Source organism: Chiloscyllium punctatum, chromosome 26 (genome assembly GCF_047496795.1).
Source record: "Chiloscyllium punctatum isolate Juve2018m chromosome 26, sChiPun1.3, whole genome shotgun sequence".
In the NCBI taxonomy this organism is placed as follows: Eukaryota; Metazoa; Chordata; class Chondrichthyes; order Orectolobiformes; family Hemiscylliidae; genus Chiloscyllium; species Chiloscyllium punctatum.
In genome coordinates, this window is record NC_092764.1 from 23,777,624 (window position 1) to 23,796,666 (window position 19,043).

A 19,043-nucleotide genomic window follows, 5' to 3' on the forward strand; every position below is an offset into this window, starting at 1 on the left:
ACGATTCTACTTGGCAACCATTTGTGTGGAGTTTGCACACTCCTTTCTGTCAACGTGAGTTTCCTCTGGTTTCCTCCCTCAGTCCAAAGATGTGCAGGTTAGGTGAACTGATCAAACTAAATTGCCTATAGTGCCCAGGGAATGTACAGGCTAGATGGATTAGCCACAGGAAATGCAGGGTTACAAGGATAGGGTAGGGAGGGGTGCATATGGGTGGGATGCTCTTGGGAGGGTCGGTGTGCACTCGATGGGCCAAATGGCCTGCTTCCACAATATAGGGATTCTATGATTCTTAGAAACATTGTGTTTTAGCCTCAACCATTTTCTGTGGTAGTGAATTCCACTTATCTTCAGATCCACAGATCCTCCTGTCCTTCATTGGCTCACCACTTTCAGGTGAAGAAATCTCTCCTCATCTTAGTCCGAAAAGATTTATGCCTGATCATTAAACTATGACCCCTGCTTCTGGACCCCACACCATTAGAAACTTTCTTCCTGTCTTGTTCTGTTAGAATTTTATGGGGTTCTATGAGATCTCCTCTCATTTTAGAAGTATTTCTTGCCATCAAGATGACTAGCTGGTCAGGAAATTTATGTTCTTTTGAGAAAATGTCTCAATGGAGCACTGGATTTTAGTGATGTTATGAAAATTCATCATTTCAGACCAGTAAATATGTTCAAGCATTCTAGTCAATTCTTGCCGATGCCAAATGTTTTTTACAAACCCTTCAAAGTTTTATAATGGACTTCACCCTAAGACCTTCATCCTTGGCACTAAACAATGAGATATTCTTTACAACTCATTGACGATCACTAGAATAGCTAACTATAAACTTAACATATACAAGTTAGAAGCAATATCCTATGTAATACAATGCAGCACAGAACAGATCCTGCAGCTCACCGAGTCTATGCCAATTTGGTAATCCTTTAGATCTGCTATTTATTGCCTGTATGTAGTTTCTATTCATCTGTTTGCCTCTCGTTCATGTGTCTATCAAGCTAATGTGCCTGCTTTTACCACCTCCAGTGACAATGTATTCCAGGCACCCACCACCCCCTCTGTGTGAAATATTTTCCCTGCACTTCTCACCTAAACTTTTCCCCTCTCACCTTGAACCCGTACCCTCTTGCGGGTGATTTTCCACCTGGGAAAAAGCCTCTAACAATCTACCCTATCTATGCCCTTCGTACTTTTGTAGACCTCTATCAGATTGTCCCTCAGCCTCTGTCTTTCTAGTGAAAACAATCTGAGTTTTTCCAACCTGTCCTCACAACTAAAATCAACTTGAAACATGTCCTGCAGTCAACATGATGTCGGCCTACCCAAGATTGGAGCAACTACTGTGGTATTATTCTGATAGCCATGACAGGTACTTCATGGTATCCATCACCTATTCCAGTCAGTAGTTCAGACTAAGGGATATTTGAAATGTTTGCTGCCACCAGTCCTCCTTTATCTATAATTGGTTTCAGGCATGTATAGTGATCAGTAGTAGAGGAAACACCACTGTGAATCTTTACAGAAAAGGCACTGCTCTTCATTGATAAAATGGTGTATTGCACACCAGCAATAAGTACAGCTGCAACACCATAAAGAAATAATTTCTAGGACACTTAGGAGGTGTATGCATACCACCTCCAAAGGCTCATGTTGAACTCACTGTCTCAACTTAAGGACTGTGGCAATGTGATCAAAAATGATGGAGCTCAATGTAACGTGAGCATTAACATCTTCAGAACCATATTGCCTTATACAACAACCCACCTACAACATGTATCAATAACAATTTTTCATGCAATTATTGGAAGGCATGTTGACCCAGCTTTGCAAAACCAATCAACTCCAATATCACTCATATCCTGCACAATGGCACAGACATTTCTGGGGAACAGTAAATCCAAATGGGGACATGAGGCTACTAATAATCTTATTGGCATGTATTGGATCTGCTTCATGCTGGAATTTAGGAAGGCAGGCCAGTGGCAGAATGTTGCTGTCGAGGAACCAAAGGAATGATTCCAGGTATTGGAACACGAGAAAATAAGTCAGGGTGGAAAAAAGAGACTACAACAATAGCAGACAGTGGGCAGAGGGCTTTCTTGAGGGTCAGTGAGAAGCACTCCTCCTCCTCATGGCCAAGAAAGAACTCTGGGGAGAAAAAAATTCACTTACCTTGTGCAACAACAAATCCTCCCAACTTTCATTGACTTTCCCTGATTCCTGGCAAATCCATGCAGTGGCAAACAATTTAATATTGCAGGAGACTCAAATAGCATTTTATCTACCATTGTAAAGTGGTGGCAACCCATTGGTTTGGTATATTGTGGACAAACTTCCCATATGGCAGCTTTTATCAGCTACTCCCTATTTACATCCCCAAAAATTTCCCCATCCTGACCCTTTACCATTCTTCATGCTGAGGATTAATACAGAGGCTGATGGCTCTAATTAAACCAGGCAGTTTTAAAAACAATAACGCAAAAATAAGGCAGCCTTATTTTTCTGCTCTGACAGCTTAGTATTAGTTTTTATTAGCATTAGCTTGCTGAGAGCACCATGCCAGTTAGTCTATGTAGAATATTTTAAGACATGAATTGAAGTAATTTTAATCCAAAAAGTGAATGAACAAAGGAAAACTTGGCTTAATCAATCACTGTTATTTAAAAAATCTTTTGTTGTCAAAATAGTTTATGACTATGCTATTTTTTTCTCTGTTGGTGGCAAATGTGAATATCAACATAACTTCTCTTTGCATAAATACATTTCATAGTTGAAAATCTAACTGCCACAAAATACAATTTCAGATGACAATTCAGTCTAATTGCAGGGATGGACTTAAATTGTTATCTGCTCAATTGAGTGCTATTAAGCTTCCTTAACTAATAGTTTGTGATGACTCAAGAGAATAGTTCTGGCATTCACTCAGCTCCCACAAGGATCTGAGAGAAGGTCCTGCCTCTCTACAATCCTGTCAATGTTTAGAGCTGCTCTGATTATCATGTCAGAAGAAGATAATTTTTGATTGTCAAATTCAGCCTTAAGCTTCATAATTACTCTACCCAATAAGTGATCAATGTTGCAATGGTATTAAAAGCAAAAGGGAAACATTTGTGGAAGACAAAGAGAAATATAAAGAACATAATGTAATTGTCATTCAGCACTGAGGCACTGCAGTGGAAATTAACCTTAGCTGTTTCAACAATCATCAGACAAGTTCAATACTTTATCAAAGTCTGCAATGTCCCTCCATTTACCTGTCAGATAAATTCTGGTTAGCATAAATACTGATGCTTCTGTACTTAAGAAGCACAACTATTTATTACAATTAAAAATTTTAACCACATTTAAACAACCATGAATAGTCACCAACATTGATGTCTAACTTTACAAATTAAAATTCCCTTATAACAATGCCTCCTCATGTACACATACAGACAGATACAGACAGTCAAAAATATGGTGTTATGGGAGGAGGGAAAGAAACTGGGGATGCAGTTCAATGGCCTCAGCCCTCATGGTTCATTGAGATGATCCTTTCCTTGTCAGGATTTTCTGTCTTCAGTTTCTTTTCATTCTGTACAGGAAGGAGAGGTGATAGGTACTAATTCAGGTAATTGTAACCTGTTAAAGGCCTGGCTTACAGCAACTATGAAGAAAAATAAATTGGCTTTCTTCAGGATTTAGATGTTTCCCTGGAGAGAAAGACACACCATCTGCCCCTTGCATTGGCACAAATGCTTCTGCCAAAATCATGTACACTCACAAGCTGCTCAGTTCCCAAGGAGCCAGTTCAATTTTTGCTACCAGCCTGGTGGTCTTTGTCATTCACAACTGGTCACAACTTCACCAACTAATCAGCAACCTGCTGCCAACCAAATCACTCTTTGTGCAGAACCCCTGGTGACAGGTCATCTACAAACAGGCCTCCTCCAACAAAGTAGCAGTGTACACATGACACAACATGATTTCAGCAGCTTGCTTGTCGAAAATGCAGCAATCCTTCCTTTCACAATCCTTGATTTCTAAAATAGCAGTTGCCCCACTTCAGTCCACAATCAAAAATGAAGCAAAGTTAAAAAAAAAGATATAGTCTTCACATGGTACAGACACTGAATATAAAGACGTAGAGTCTTGGGGAGTGCTGCCAAACAAAGAGACCTTGGTGTGCAGGTTCATAGCTCATTGAAAGTGGAGAACATCTACTCCCTATTTACATCCTCTATTTACATGGTAGTGAAGGCAGTCTTTGATACACTTGAATTTCCTGGTCAGTGAATTGGGTACAGGAGTTGGGAGGTCATGTTGTGGCTGGACCGCATTTTGGTTAGGCCACCTCTAGAATACTCTGTTCAGCTCCACTCTCCCTGCTATAGGAAAGATGTTGTGAAACTTGAAAAGGTTCAGTAAGGGTTTACAAAGATGTTCATGTAATTGGAGGGCTTGAGTTACAGGGAGAGGTTGAATAGGCTGGGACTGTTTTCCCTGGAATGTTGGAGGCTGAGGGGTGACCTTATAGGGGGTTCATAAAATCATGAAGGGCATGGATAGGGTGAATTGTCAAGGTTTTTTCCCCAGGGTAGGGAGTCCAAACGTAGAGGGCATAGGTTTAAGGTGAGAGAGGACAGATTTAAAAGGGACCTAAGGAGCAACCTTTTCATGTAAAGGGTGGTGCGTGTATGGAATGAGCTGCCAGAGGAAGTGATGGAGGTTGCTATAATTATAACATTTAAAAGGCATATGGATGGGAACATGAATAGGAAGGGTTGGGAGGGCTATGTGCCGAGTGCTGGCAAATGGGATTAGATTAATTTAGAATCTGGTTGGCATGGATGAGTTGGACCGAAGGATCCGTTTCTGTGCTGCGACTCTAAAAGATCGAGATCAAAAGTTACTGGGGTAATTTTAGCTTTGTATACAATCAGCATTTTGGGTCCTAAGTTCAATAGGTTTGTTTGATGTAAAGTAATACCCAAAGTTTGTATAATACAGTTTCATTCTAACAAAGAGTATTTACAGTATTTTCTGATTAAGGAAAACATTAATTTTTTTAAGAAACATCTTATCATTGTTTCATCTCACTGTAAGGCTGTAAGAGAGAGCAAGATCATTTGACATTATATCAATTAACACTGATGATGTATATGTCTCTTTAGTGTATCACGCAGTGAGACCTAAACCCTGATACTGCAGATTCTGTTCAAACATAATCAAAATGTATGAATCAAAGCGATCAGACAAGACTTACAAATATGTGTTTACATTTTTCACCCTTCAATAAAATAACTTTTTGATGGATTGGTAACCTGATGCAGTTTCATTAATACTTTTTCAAATTAGTTTAATTTCAGTTGTGAGCATTTTAAATGATTTTGCCTGGACCATGAGTCACCTGATTTAAAACAAACTAGAAATGACTTTTAAACATTGTAAGATCCATTTACTCATTTCATTAATGTAAACTGGTTACTATTTTAAGAACGTAGTACTTTGGCAGAAAATTCTATTTTAATTAATGGGCATTGCTTCCAGTTGAATTTTAAAAAAAAATTCTCAAAGAACTACAAGTGAGTGCAATTCACAAAACATTTTAATGGTTTGATCTTGGGTCCTGGTTATTTTTTGCCAATGCATTTTAAACCAGTGCAAAAGGTAGCAGAATCTTGATTTGCATGGAAGTAACTTTCATTTCATGATGCTCAATGTATTGTACTTGGTTGACTGATTTCAATTGTCCAGGAGTTCTCCCCCATGATCTCGCTAAAAGTACACTGCTTTTGTTATGTTTATCTTTTGAGATGAATTCAACACAGAAAGTCAATTTTGAGAAACCGTTTCTACATCCAGTGTCAGTTTTGTTGCAGGGCAGAAGCTGATAAATTATTGTAGTACAGAAGCAGAGCAAAATTACTTTTACATTGTTTTTATATTTTGTTTGTATCCAGGGACACTCATGTGACATTTACACTCCCTACACCTTGTTCACATTCCAAATGGTAATATCAATGGCATGCTAATCAAGATCAAATTACAGCAAGTGTCCTGCTATTGGCTCAGAGCCAAAACAGTTGCATTGAGACTAATCCAAGCTCATTTAATTTAATACTCATGGCGGAGACATCATCAGTCTGGGAAGGATTCAAATTGAAGGCAGTGAAATATGAGTACAATGATTTGACATAATGTCTGATCTAATTGCTTTGTTCTGAAATATTGTTCTCAGAGTTCATCTCCTATTCAGATGTATGATACAGTTCTATTCATGTATTGTACTATTCTGGTATCTAATCATCTAATTTTGATCTAAAGTGTCTCTGTTGTAGTTTAGGTAAATCTTATCGTCAATAACATAACCACTTCCTAAGACATAGGCTAGGGTTTTTAAAAGCTCTTTGGCCAGCAAGAATGCTGCTCAAAAGTGTCTAAAATTTGATCTGTCATTCTCCTAGCCAAAGTGAGGATTGGGCACAAATGATCAGAAATATAGGATGAGAGCCAGTGGGGGCAGTGGTGTTGGGGGGGGGGGGGGGGGGAGGTTGGTGAATTCATACCAGCAACAAAAAGGGAGCAAGGTGTCAAGCTGGTGACCCAGTTATTGTAAGAATGGACAGGGCAAGATAGGCTCAATAAAGGACCTCCGAAAATATGATGCACCTATAATTAAATTGCCTGGCAAGGAAACAGATACTGAAGAAAATTGTGCTCAGCTTAGCTCCTGTCATCTGAAGTAATATCTTTAAAAGAATTTAGTAAGAATGCTTTGATGAAATAAATTGCTTATGATTGTCCACCCTTATCTCAGTGATTGTAGCTCTGGACAATGTCTTTTAAACAGCTTAGTTACTCGAAATCAACCTATTCAGACATTTGATCTCATCACATTATCCACATTATAAAGTGACAGCAGGCTACTGTGTGGCATACTGGGGACACAGTGCCCATATTGCAGAGTTTAACAGCCTGACCCCTTAAAAATACCCTAGGCTGACTCCAACACATTCATCATGGGGTGGAAGGGAAAGGTTGACATCATGTGTGACATCTCTACTTGAATCAGAAAGCTTCAAAAACATTAATGCAAAGACAATAGCCTGATTTTCTGGCCTGATATGGCATAATGAATGACTTTTTAAAAAGGACATTCATTGGTAGTCAGGAGGAGCAGGTGTATTTTTCCAGGCACCACGGAATTAATGCTAGTCCATGACGGAGTCCTCTCCCTGAACTTGACTGACTCTGGTACCTACAGTGAGCTCCCGCAGGACCGAAAAAAAGCTAAACTGAGAATGACCTCTTCAGCTTCACACCTACCTAATGAGGCTAACAAATTTCGAGCACAAGCCACTACTCCAATAATGGAAGCAACAATTTATGAATAATGAATTCAGAAACATGTTTGTACAGCCTTCTTCATGTATTGAAGATCACGTACGAAATGCTGACATGCAGGGAATTGGACAAAACTAATATTAGTTGTATGGTAAAGCCTCTAGCTTTTCTCCTCAACCCCATTAACTGCACCTTTGTAGTTTGGATTGCAATGCCAGATGATTTTTAAGTTGACTTAAAAGCAAAAGACATCAAACAAACGACATCAAACCTTCTTATTGACATGAACAAAATCCCAATATTTAAATACTGTTAAATAGAGGACTTCAGAATTCACAGCGGTTTCACATCATGAGGAAGTTCTTTAATGTTGCATAGCAGAAGTCTCTGAATAGAAACAATTACCCCAGGATATTAGAAGGAATTAATAAGTGCCAGGGAAAGTACTTTCTAAAAGACTCCTCAGTATAAGGTTATCAACTGACAAGAATTTAATCAGCCCACAGTAGAGAAACCTTGCTTCTTTGAGTTTCTGATTAGCAACCAGAAAGATTCTTTTTAATGGGAAAAAAATCAATTTAATCGAATAACATCTATTCTAAAACTAGTTATTCTATTCACTTCCACATTATGCCTAAAATATTTCTTACTGACCAGACAGCCAGTGAAGACTTAACCTATTTGTTGTGGTCCTATTCATTCTATTTAGCTGCTCCTGGAACGCTAATGAACTAACAACCTGCTTGACTGGAGACAAGGTCTGTTCATTAAAGGTTCTGTGCAATTTATGGTCAGACTTTCAGGATCAGCGAGAAACAAAGTAATTTATTTGAGATTAGATTTGAGCCTTGAGGTGCACTCCACATTGCAGGTGCTCATCTGAGGTTAGCAAATCCAGAGGAATGGGTTCCACTTGGCTTTATTTTTGTTTAAGACTCCATGTTTACCATTGCTGTTGACATTACTGGAGTATGGGTCAGACTCCAGCAGAGAACAGGTGGTCTTTCTGGTGGGGGAGGAGTGGATAATGGGAGAGGTTCTGCAGGACAACCTGATCATAGTTGGTGGGGAGGTGAAAGTTGGGAGTGAGAGTTGTGGGGAATGTACGGATGGAATTTAATCCAGCCCATTTTCGTGTCAAAGACCGAATCGGCTGGGCCCTCTTTATCATGGAATATGATTTGGAGGTGCTGGTGTTGGACTGGGGTGTACAAAGTTAAAAATCACACAACACCAGGTTATAGTCCAACAGGTTTGTTTGGAAGCACCAGCTTTTGGAGCGCTGCTCCTTCATAAGGTGGACCACATGATGAAGGAGCAGCGCTCCGAAAGCTAGTGTTTTCAATTAAACTTGTTGGACTATAACCTGGTATTATGTGATTTTTATCATGGAATAGGCTGCATATCTGACTGCTTGTGGCATGACAATCTCCTGTGATTAAATCAGAAGGGGGGGGGGGGGGGGGCGGGTGGTGCATGAAACTCCATGGCTCACAGTGGAATGTCAATTATTGACTGACTTATTAATTTATTGTTGTCACATGTACCGAGATATGATGAAACATGATGTTTTGTGTGCTATATAGGCAGATTGAACCATACAAAGTACATCAGGGTAATGAACAGAGTGCAGAAAACAGTGTTACAGCCACAGAGAAGGTGCAGAAAGAGCAATATCAGAAGCAACATTTGAGAGGTCTGTTCAAAAGTCTGATTACAGCCAGGAAGAAGCTGTTCTTGAAACTATTTGTCCATGCATTCAAACTTTTATATCTTCTGCCAGATGGAAGAGTGTGGAAGAGTGTATAATCGGGCTGGAAGGGGTCTTTGAATATGTTGGTTGCCTTTCCAAGGCAGGGGGAAGAATAGATGGAGTCAATGGTTGGAAGGCTGGTTGGCATGATGGACAGGGTTGTGTTCGTGACTCTGTTGTTTCTTGCAGTCTTGGGAACAGTGGTTGCCATACTACTCTGTAAGGCATTCAGGTAGGATGCGTTGTGTGCCAAATCTATAAAAATGCTGAATTTCATTAGCCTCAAGAAGTAGAGACATTGTTGAGCTTTCTTGACCATCACATCGATGGGAGTGGATCAGATTGTTGGTGCTGATTGTTGGTCAGGCAGAATCGAGGAGCAGGAGAGTGAACGTTTCAGCCATAAGCTGTTCATCAGGAATTTCTGATGAAGAGCTAATACTTAAAACGTCAACTCTCCTGCTCCTTGGATGCTGCCTGACTGGCTGTGCTTTTCCAATGCTACACTCTTTGATTCTGATCTCCAGCATCAGCAGTCTTCACTTTCTCCCAGAACAGATTATTGGTGATTATCATTCCCAGGAACTTGATCTTTTCGACCATCTCTGCCTCAGCATCATTGATATAGACAGATGTATGCCCTCCACTCCGTTTCCTGAAGTCAATGACCAGCTCCTTCATTTTGCTGATGCTGATGGAGAGATTGTTGTCTTTACACCATGCTGCTAAGCATTCAATCAAACAACTCCTGTTTGAGTTGTTTGAGATCTGACTTACAATGATGGTGACGTCAGCAAACTTGTAAATGGAGTTGAGATGGAATTTGGCCACACAATTGTGAGTGTATAAGTAGTATAATAGGGGGCTGAGTATGCAGCCTTGCAGGGCAGCAGTGTTGAGGACAATGCTGGAGGAGATGTTGTCGCCTATTCTTACTGATTGCAGTCTATGGGTCAGGAAGTTGAGGATCCAGTTAGAGGGGGAAACTGAGACGGAGGTAATGAAATTAAGCCCATTAATGTGACAAATTCAAATCAATCATCTGCAAACATTTTCTATTCAACCTATTCAGTGATGTTATTACACACCTGTGGAGCCAGTGGACTTGAACCAGAGTCTTCCAGATCAGAGATAGGGATACTACCGTTGTACCACAAGAACATGCAGCCCCATGCTGACCTGTAAGGGTGACTCAGTGATTAAATAGAAGTCCCACTGCTCTCCTGTGCCAGTAACTCAAGGGGGGGGGGGCGGGGATGGGGGAGGGGAGGGAAAGGGGCACTCTGATTAAAGGATTTGGCTTTGGGAAGAAAAGGAGAGATGCTGAATGCCATCAAATCACCCTGCTCGCCTCCCTGTCCTGTACCCCTGTCACTAGCCACAAACCCTATCCCATTGTCATTCATCTGTGCTCAGTGATGATCCACGATGAAGTCCCTGCAGTATTACTCACAGCAGCCACTACTGAGTGGCGTTATTGGCAATGGAGAACTACCAACCTCTGTTTGTCCTGTGGGCAGGATTTCCACACTGGGATCTCAATTTTTAGTAAAGGTCCAAACCTGACCAGTTGAATTGTTGATAGGCATTTAATTTGGTCACATCCCCATCTCCCCATAGGAGTAACATAGGGTTACAACATATTCTCTAATCAGTTGGTAAGACCACAATCACCCACATTAAATCTTAATCAATGTGAACTAACATGAAGTCACACAGCCTCCACATAATGCTTCAATGATCCTTGCCTGCCTTGGTGAGTAGATTGACTCCTCACTCATCACCTATCCTTGTTTCAATAAAAGTTACTGGGTTCAAAACCTGTTGTGTTCCTGGTGCAGATTCTTTTTAAATTTAGTATCTGGCCCAAACATAGTGGACCCACTTTAGGGAATTTTGATTCAGCCCCTTTACTGAAATTGATACACTCTAGCCCTGTGTTCTGCAGAGTCCCTCATTACTTTTTTTTTGGTTTGAAACTGTGAAATGAGGCTCACAGTTGATTTTAAAGAACAGCTTGTTTTAAAAAGAGAAAAGAACAAAGACAAGTTTGTTGTAGGAATTAGCCTGGAGACTGAATTCAACTTAATTACTTTTCAAGGGACACTCAGCACCAAGCTGTGTTATGCCAAGAGTTGGTAGCTCATCGAATGCTTAATTTGTTAATGAAGGAAGGTACAGTCCAAACCAGCCAACCACAGGAAATGTTGACTGAAAAGAAAAAATAACGGATGCTGACTTGATTTATTTAGCAGGAGGTAATTGTTTGAAGCTCTGGAGACTGCTGTTGTATATTGTTGTGTTAGGTTTTCAATCGAGTTATTGAACTGTTGAATGCTCTGAAAAAGAATCCCAGTCCATGGGAAATAAGTGAATGTTTCTAGAGGTCTGCTGAGATTGTTTGCATTAACCAGTGACTTTGGAATTCACGTGAGGCATACAGTTCTACTTCTCATAGTCCAAGAATTTCAAGAAGGCCTGGTATCCATCATTTGAAATGGTTTATTAAACTGGCAAATTACAAGTCTTAAATTTTATTTTCAACTTATCTATCTGTCTCTGTGAGAGCTGGGGTATGATCAAAGAAGATTGGGCTTGAGATCATGGATGGAAATTAGATTACCTTGTTGTTTTTTATTTGTCTTCTGCTAAAGTTACATGATTAATAATAAATTGAATTTTTGTTTAACTTATAAAGTTGGCCTCCAAATCTGTGATTCATAAATTCTAGTTCGGAACGATTATGCAATTTTAAGGTCTATTGAATGTTTTAATTTCATTGTGTGGCAAATCCAATGATAATATGGTTGATTTGGTTTGGCTTGTTATCTCTGTGTCATGACAGTTCTCAGTCTCTTTTATTGCAATTTTTTGGCATAAATATGTTACATTTAAAATGGAAAAGCTTGCCCAATGCAGGCACTTAAACATACAATGCCTAATGTGCGTGTGTAATGGTTTTGAGTGCAAACTTTAATTTTCCTGTTTATTAGAGGGAAAATATATGGCAATTTCTGCACTGTTCTTGGATCATAACTGCTTCCACTGCTTTCAGTTCACTTCACTTTTGACTGCATTCTAATGAATTTTCAGGAAATTTGAACATGGCTTGACATCGGCACAAGGGAAATTTCAGCCCAAGACGAAGTATATACCAGACTTATTCAATCCCCTGCAGAACTGTTCCACAAAATTTCTATCTAAAGTGAAAAGATGATGGAACAAAATAGTACCATATCTCTCTACACTTGTACCTTTCCGATTGCAGCGAACTAAAACAGCTTGTTTATTGTAAAGGGTCTCGTTATCAACCAAAAAAAAAACCCAGAGAATGACTTATCTTTCCAAAATGAAAATTCTGTGACAAGCTGTGTGTATTGAGGCTACCATAAGCTCTCTCATATACAATTGGCTGTGTTCACCAGAAGGAATAGTATTGAACAAAATCTCTTTGATTGTTTTATTCTCTATATCACTGATCCAATAACAAATAATAAATATGTGGCACATGGGAGTTTTCTCTTTTACTCCTCCAGCAGATTCACAATAAACAGTTGGCCAGCAGCCAAGTTAAATGAAGTGTGGGGTGGGAGGAGAGAATTACTGAATCTTCAGTTTCATTGGTTAGCATCCTACAGTGTGAAGCAACTGATTCCGTGTTATGGAATATGGAGAAAAGAATGTGTCTTTAAATTCATGGTGGGGGGGAGAGGGGCATTCTGAATCAGACTATAGAATAGTTTAAGTGTTGCAGTTGTAGATTGAAACATATGGTATGCATCATTTCAGGAATCACCTGCTACAAATGGTCAGATGTTAAAGAATACAAATCCATCAGCCTGCAGAGAGCCATCAGCTGCACTGTTGGACATCTGGCAGGCAAAGGCAGTGCTAACAGAAGTCTGCTGAAAGATGCAATTCTCTAGACTTTGGCTGCAAGCCTTTAGTAACCACGGGATGGAAATTAGGCTGGGTTTCACTGATCCAAGATATAAATGGTCTCCCACAGTAGCCTAATGTATTGATATATGCAATCAGTTGCCTTCTTGGACATCATAGTTCAGGCAATGGAGATGACACATCAGCAGATTTCCAAGATAAATCTCCCTTATGCTCAATGTAATATGATGCTGCTCTTGTGCCAGTTGTGTAACTTAGTCCACTGCCAACAAAAACTGTCATTATTTTCTCTGTAGGCCTAGAAATTGGATTATGGGAATGTCGGAGTGCAGCTTCATGTGACTGTCTGTCTGTCCTCATGGACAGGTTGGTGGGCTGTTCTGGTTAGACAGGTCCAGCACCCTCAGAATCTTCTGGTCATGGGTTTTGTGTGTGTGTGTGGGGGGGAGAGAGGGGCGGGGGCGGGTAGTGTGTGGTGAACAATCCTGCATTCCATTACCCTAGCTGTTGGGTCTCATCACTGAGGGAGTGGCGCCGGGGAAGCTGGCATGTAATGCCCAAACAAACACATTGGAGATCCCCTCTCATGTTGCTCTAGAGGTGATTGGACCCTCCACACCCACTTTGCCTACACCCCCCTCCTCCTGCCTCTTAATCTTGGAAGATGCAACTGCAGAGGTTCATATACCTCTAGCGAGAAGATCCTCAGCATGTTTGGGTCATTCAGAAGCAAATAGCCCCAGTGTTACTCCAGAGCTATCAAACTCTACTGCCAAGCAGGTTCTCTCCAGTCTAGCTGCAGACCCAAGGATGTCCCTAGTGAATGGGAGAGCAAGACGATAACTTGTTGAGGGCACATTGGTGGCATAGCTGACATTGCATTCTACATTATTTGTTACATGTTCATCAATTTAATTCTTTTTATGTTTTGTTTGTTTGCTTGAGTCTTTGTGTAGCCACAAGTGTAACTGTCATCGAAATACCTATCTTCATGGCCACTCTTGATGATTGCAAGTTCTGTAGTTGGAAAATGTCAGATGCCAAAGTTCATGAACAAGGACATGCCCTTGATGGCCATGGATTGTGCGATGAGGTACTGTTTTGAGTTAAACAACATGGTGGCTCCTTGCACCTGGTGAGCTTTAGTCACCACGTACTTGCTCTAATATATGAGTCAAAATTCATTGATATCTAGCCTTTTTTTGATGATCCTTAGAAAGATGGGAAGTTGAATGTTAAGGCGGCGAATTAGGCTGTTAATGAAATATTTAACAAGTGACAATCCCCTTTAATTGGCAACTCACAATTGCCTCACAAGAAACCCACTATACCATCCCACAAAAGCATAAAAGTTGCAGTGAGATGTTCTCAACATCAAGATGGGCCTCACTGGACTTATTATTCAATTCTGTTACATATCTCATCATAACCCACATTGCTCAGACCCCTATAAGTTTCTACTCTTCATTTCTATCTTGTTGAGTCCAGGATGGGATAACAGTGATCAGTACCTGGTTGAAAACTTCTTGTGAATTTGGGAGAAACACTCAAGTTGTCCAATAAAAGCAGATGAAATAATTAGCATCTATCCTTCTAGGAAGCAGTGACCCTTGGTCCTTTTAAAGAACACTGGTTTAGTTAAGTGCTTGAGAACACTGACCAAAGCATGCATAATATTATCCCAAACAAATTTTGCAAAGGGAATCAAACAGGCCATTGATGTGTAGATGTATGGAGTTTAATGTTTGTTTCATGGGCAGCCCTTTAGACCATGCAGTAGCCCTTACAAATATGGCATAGGCAGAATTCCAATACAGAGCCACACATGAATATGTTGATTATATAGGACAAAAGAGATCTAAGTCTATATTGTGGGTGAGGAGTTGGTTAGCTCAGTTGGCTGAACAACTGGCTTGTGATACAGAGTGATGCCAAAAACGTGGGTTTGATTCCCACACTAGCTGAGGTCACCACGAAAGATAGTATCTTTGCAACCTTCTCTCCTCACCTGAGCCATGGTTACTCTCAGGTTAAACCATCACCAGTTGTCTTTCTCTCATGAGCAAGGGGTGCTACAGTCTGGTAGGACTGTGGTGACTTTACCTATATTAAGTGTACAATTCCATTAAATGTTCTTTTTGAATGGGAATAGATAAGCTCTTACTTATGAATTAAATTGCAAGACTAAATAAATTTATGTCTAGTTTGTATTGCAATTATACAATTTATCTTTAAAATCACATAGTTCCTTTTCATTTATTGTATCACTGATTGCGAAAACTCTTATTTAATGCACATCTGATGTTGGATTCTACTTTTTCTTAAATATGTATATAATGATTAAGATGGAAACAAATTACTTCGTGTTTTGAAACACCAACACTCTTCATTATATCATTAATAATTAATTTCAGGTCAATGGGCAAGCAAATTAAGCAAATGAAGGTAATAATTCAAATCCTTCCAGAAGATAATCACTTCAGTGCTTTATGTGTGTAGGATTCACGGCAATGGGTAGGAATGACAGCGCAGAATCTACAATATTATATTGACTAATCTTTGTATATGAACAAAAAAATGTAGCGCATATTGGGAGTTAAACCAGAAATGAAATACTGCAGTGCTTGAAATCTGAAATAAAAACAGAACAAGCTGATAATATTCAGCAGGTCTGGCAGCATTGAGGGAAAGACAAAGAGAGTTAATGGGCATGCTAACCTTGAGCAATTTAAGCACAAGGACACTCAATCCCCTCTTCAACTCACTATTTGGGATAATAAGAATTTTTTTTGTTTTCTTTCTGCAAAGTGGACAATGCACACTTTCCGATGTTATACACCATTTGTCAGATCTTTGCTCATTCATTTCACTATCTTGTAGCCTCCTTATGCCCACGACACAACTTACTTTTGTAGCAACTTTTGTGTCATCAGCAAATTCTTTAACTGCTGCAGTCCATATGGTGCACACACCCGGTGTGCTGCCAGGGAGGGATTTGGAGGATTTTGACCCAGTGGCATTGAAGAAATGACAATACAGTTCCAAATCAGGATGATAGTGGTTTGGAGGGGAGCTTGCAAGTTATATTAAATCATTAGTAGATTCATTTTACATTATGTTGATTTGAATTAAATTTAATTTAATGTCACGTGTACCGAGGCACAGTGAAAAGCTTTGACTCACAAGCAATACAGCGAAGGTCAAACTTGGATTCCTTATATTTGAGTGGGTCTCCCAATTGGAAGGTCTCACGCCTGGTTTTTAGCAGGTTCTGTACGTGCTGATTCATCCAGGGTTTCCTGTTGGGGAACACTCGGATTGACTCCCTCGGTATGCAGTCCTTCACACACTTGCTGATAAAGTCTGTGATGGTGGTGGCGTACTCATCCAAGGTACCTGCAGATTGTTTGAACATGGCCAATCAGCTGATTTCAGGCAGCACCGGAATCAATCCTCTGCCTCCTCCGACCAGCGCTGGACCTGTATCCATCAGGGGGGGTCTCCTGTTTGAGCTTTTGCCTGTAAGCCGGAAGAAGAAGCAAGGCATTGTGGTCAGATTTCCAGAAATGTGGGCGGGGGATGGTGCCGTAGGCATCCTTCACTGTCGTGTAGCAGTGTTCTAAAACGTTTGGGCCCTGGTGGGGCAGTTAATATTCTGGTGCTACTTGGGCAACATCTTCCTTAGATTGGCCAGATTGAAGTCACTAGTCACAATAAACATAGCCTCGGGGTGTTCAGTCTCCAGGTTGTTAGTGCTGGAGTACAGCACATCCAGAGCTTCCTCAAGCTTTGCTTGTGGCGGTATGTACACAGCAGTTAGTCTAGCAGCGGTAAATTCCCGTGGTAGATAGAAGGGGCAGCATTTGATGGAGAGGAGTTCAAGGTTTGGGAAGAAATGGCTGCCCACGGTTGCAATGTCTGTGCACCACAAGTTGTTGATTAAAAAGCAAACCCTTCCACCCTTTGTCTTATCTGAGGATGCAGTATGGTCCCTACAATGGATAGAAAAACCATGAGCCTGAAGTGCGCAGTCAGGAATGGATAGGTTGAGCCAGGTTTCTGTGAAGCAGAATGCACAGCAGTCCCGCAGTTCACGATGGAAGCTGAGCCGTGATCTGAGTTCATCCATCTTATTCTGCAGAGATTGTACATTTGCTAGGAGTAAGCTAGGAAGGGGAGTCTTGAAACAGCGTAGTCTCAGTCTTACTATCAGGCCAGCATGCTTACCCTGCTTCCACGCAGTGGTCCAGTGGTCTGCTGGAGTGGATTCTGACTGCTTCCAATTAAATGATCCTTCCTAGGACCCTGTGGAGCAGGTAGGTTGCAGTTTGGTGTATTTTTGCAGAGGGTCTGCTTAGGACCCAGTGTAGCAAGTAATTGACTGTGTTTTTTTTACTGAAGGGAATCTGCTTAGGACCCACCGGAGAAGGTAAGATTCTGCTTGTGTTCTGATTTGTCCAGTTGGGTCCTGGTTTCAGTTGCCACCAATTTGTTGCTTCAGGTCCAGTCACATTTTTTGCAAAGGTGTTTGGGCTGCTCTCCAGTTAAGTTCTGATAGATTTCATGTCAGGTGTCTTATGGGGTCGGGAGCGTTTTGTGTTAGTTCTCCTTCCTAGATCATGGGGTTGGAAGCTGCTGTCTAAGTAGCCTTAGAAAATTTCTGCAGTGTATCTTATCGTTAGAACACACTTCTACAAATTGTTGGTGTTGGAGGGAGTAGATGTTTGCGGATGTGATGCCAATCAAGCAGGCTGCTTTGGGTTGAATGGTATTGAGCCTCTTGAGTGCTTTTGGAGCTCCCCCCATCAAGGAAAATAGAGAATATTCCATCACATTCCTGCACTTGCCCCTGGTAGATGGTGAACTGACTTTGGAAAGTCACAAAATGTGTTACTCACTGCAGAATTTGCATCCTCTGACCTGTTCCTGTAGCCATAGTATTTATGCGTCTCGATTAGAGTGGTGCTAGAAAAGCACAGCAGGTCAGGTAATATCCGAGGAGCAGCAAAAGCGACATTTCGGGCAAAAGCCTTTCATCAGGATGCAACCACCTGATGAAGGGCTTTTGCCTGAAATGTCGATTTTCCTGCTCCTCGGATGCTGACTGACCTGCTGTGCTTTTCCAGCACCACTTTAATCCAGACTCTGATCTCCAGCATCTGCAGTCCTCACTTTCGCAGAGTATTTATATGGCTGGTCTAGTTCAGTTTGTAGTCACTGGTAATCCTCAGGCAGTTGTTAGTGGTTGATTCACCAATGTTAATGCCATGACTTTTAAATGATAATTGTGAGATTCCCTCCTGTTTTAAAAAAGTCATTGCATGGCACTTGTGTGGCACAAATGTTTCTGAACACATATCAGCCAAAGTTGAACATTGTCCAGGTTTCTCTGCATGTAGGCACAGGCAGTTTCTGTACCTGAATAGTAATGAATCAGGCTGAATATTGACGATCACGCAATGAACAGCCCCACTTCTGATCACAAGATGGAGGGAAGGTCATTGATGAAGCAACTCAAGATGGTTAGAATGAAGACACGAGACTGAGGAACTCCTGCAGAAATGTCCTGGAGCAGAGATGATTAGCCTGTAACAAGCATAAACACTTTTCTATGTGCTAGGTATGACGCCAATCAATGGAGAGATATTCCTTTAATTCCTATTGACTCCGGGTTTGCCAGGGTTTCTTGATGACACATTCAGTCAAATTCTGCATTGATATTACAGACAGTCACCCATGCGGTCATGTTCAGTTAACCAAGACTGTAATATGTCCACTCTATGTCCTTAAGGACTCAGCCAGCTCAGTTGTAGTGATGGTATAGAGTCATTCTCAGTGATGGATACTGAAGTCCCCTCACCCAGAGTACATTCTGTGCGTTTGCCATACTCCATTCTTCCTCCAAGTGATGTTCAACTTGGAGGAATACTAATTCATCAGCTGAAGAGGGTGTGGGGCAGAGACACAGTAAAGCAAGATTTCCTTACCCATGTTTGTTCTGATGCTTTGTGACTTCTTGAGGTACCAAGTCAATACTGAGGACTATCAGGACAATTCCTT

At 40.8% G+C, this 19,043-nt stretch overlaps 1 protein-coding gene across 1 annotated transcript in view; it reads right to left on the reverse strand.

Annotated features, from left to right (window-relative positions):
* Positions 1–19,043, reverse strand: part of cdh13 (cadherin 13, H-cadherin (heart)) — a 1,093,338-nt gene that overhangs the window by 113,859 nt on the left and 960,436 nt on the right. The window lies entirely within an intron of this gene.